This window comes from Penaeus monodon, chromosome 29, assembly GCF_015228065.2.
Source record: "Penaeus monodon isolate SGIC_2016 chromosome 29, NSTDA_Pmon_1, whole genome shotgun sequence".
Lineage (NCBI taxonomy): Eukaryota > Metazoa > Arthropoda > Malacostraca > Decapoda > Penaeidae > Penaeus > Penaeus monodon.
Genome location: NC_051414.1, coordinates 21455247 through 21455663, shown reverse-complemented (window position 1 = coordinate 21455663; position 417 = coordinate 21455247).

The window sequence follows — 417 nt, the reverse complement described above, 5'->3', positions numbered from 1 at the left end:
GAGACAAATTAGTCTTGTACATAGTCATTTATCGTCCCGGACAGGCTAGTCATATATAGTTTATTATTGCATGCCTCAGGCAGGAGTCAAGAGCGTAGGATGTCTAGCAAGCAGTGCTCTGTCAACACCAAGCCTCTCTTTAACTTAAATGAGAACATTTGTAACAAAACAAGATTTTTTTTGATTATATATGAACATTCAATGTTCTCATATAAACTGGTATTGTTTTTCCCTGCTTTCAACAAGGTATATGATTAGTGGTAAAAGAATGTTTGAATAAAATACCTTATAAGTAACCTCCTGATTTTGCTCCACTGGTGATGTTTAAAGCACGTAGAGTTTTGACGACAGACTGCGTTCAGTGTTGTTCTTACCCCACCATCTACCTGCACTGCGCCCCGCACACGCTCGTTTATT